Below are 1,683 nucleotides of genomic sequence, written 5' to 3'. Positions count from 1 at the left end.
GCCAAAGCAAATATAAAGTGTTAAGGAAATCAACACTTAAAAGTATTTTTTTTAAAAGGCTGGAGAATAAAATTGAAACTACAAAATGTGCAAAGGCTGGAAAAAAAACTATGCACACAGATTTTGAAAAACATTAGAAAATTAGCACTTTTCTCAGTCTTAAGATCCTGTAAGTTTTCTTAAGTCCATGGAAATCCATCATTACCTAAGGTAGGTTAGCTCAGCTGGTCAGAGCGTGGTCCTAATAACGCCAAGGTCCTGGGTTCAATCCCCATACTGGCCAAAGCAAATATAAAGTGTTAAGGAAATCAACACTTAAAAGTATTTTTTTAAAAAGGCTGGAGAATAAAATTGAAACTACAAAATGTGCAAAGGCTGGAAAAAACTTTTCTGCACACAGATTTTGAAAAACATTAGAAAATTAGCACTTTTCTCAGTCTTAAGATCCTGTAAGTTTTCTTAAGTCCATGGAAATCCATCATTACCTAAGGTAGGTTAGCTCAGCTGGTCGGAGTGACGTGATGATATTGCCGAGGTCATGGGTTCAATCCCCAAACCAGAAATGAAACTTAAATTCTTTCAAAAGGTCAACACTTCTAAATGATAAAAAGGTGAAACATAAAATAAACTCTGCTCAATAACAAAAGGGTTAAAAATAAAATCAACACTTCTACATAAAAGGGTGAAAAATAAAATCAACACTTCTACATAACAAAAGGGTGAAAAATAAAATACAAACTTCAAAATAAAAATGGCTGTGACATACAATAAACACCTCTAAATAAAATCAACACTTCAAAATAAAATAAGGTGGGAAAACACACTTTTATGCATATTCATTTTGAACATTAGAATATTTGTCAAGATCATCTAAGTTTTTAGTAAACCGATGAAAACTCAACAACATGAATGGCTGGTTAGCTCAGCTGGTCAGAGCGTGGTGCTAATAACGCCAAGGTCATGGGTTCAATCCCCATACTGGCCAAAGCAAATATAAAGTGTTAAGGAAATCAACACTTAAAAGTATTTTTTTTAAAAGGCTGGAGAATAAAATTGAAACTACAAAATATGAAAAGGCTGGAAAAAACTTTTCTGCACACAGATTTTGAAAAACATTAGAAAATTAGCACTTTTCTCAGTCTTAAGATCCTGTAAGTTTTCTTAAGTCCATGGAAACCCAACATTAACTAAGGTAGGTTAGCTCAGCTGGTCGGAGTGACGTGATGATATTGCCGAGGTCATGGGTTCAATCCCCAAACCAGAAATGAAACTTAAATTCTTTCAAAAGGTCAACACTTCTAAATGATAAAAAGGTGAAACATAAAATAAACTCTGCTCAATAACAAAAGGGTTAAAAATAAAATCAACACTTCTACATAACAAAAGGGTGAAAAACACAAACATCAAAATTAAAAAGGCTGTGAAATACAACACCTCTAAATAAAATCAACACTTCAAAATAAAATAAGGTGGGAAAACACACTTTTATGCATATTCATTTTGAACATTAGAATGTTTGTCAAGATCATCTAAGTTTTTAGTAAACCGATGAAACCTCAACAACATGAATGGCTGGTTAGCTCAGCTGGTCAGAGCGTGGTGCTAATAACGCCAAGGTCATGGGTTCAATCCCCATACTGGCCAAAGCAAATATAAAGTGTTAAGGAAATCAACACTTAAAAG

At 33.5% G+C, this 1,683-nt stretch overlaps 2 non-coding genes across 2 annotated transcripts; both read left to right on the top strand.

Annotated features, from left to right (window-relative positions):
- The first annotated feature begins 911 nt into the window (after window positions 1-911).
- Window positions 912-985, top strand: trnai-aau (transfer RNA isoleucine (anticodon AAU)). The gene has a single exon. It is a non-coding gene; the product is annotated as a tRNA-Ile (tRNA).
- A 585-nt stretch (window positions 986-1,570) lies between these two features.
- On the top strand, window positions 1,571-1,644 carry trnai-aau (transfer RNA isoleucine (anticodon AAU)). The gene has a single exon. It is a non-coding gene; the product is annotated as a tRNA-Ile (tRNA).
- The last annotated feature ends 39 nt before the right edge of the window (window positions 1,645-1,683 follow it).

The sequence above is a fragment of the Poecilia latipinna genome, unplaced genomic scaffold (assembly GCF_001443285.1).
Source record: "Poecilia latipinna isolate Pla-1442-1.1 unplaced genomic scaffold, P_latipinna-1.0 Scaffold166, whole genome shotgun sequence".
Lineage (NCBI taxonomy): Eukaryota > Metazoa > Chordata > Actinopteri > Cyprinodontiformes > Poeciliidae > Poecilia > Poecilia latipinna.
This window is presented reverse-complemented; position numbering and strand designations above follow the sequence as displayed.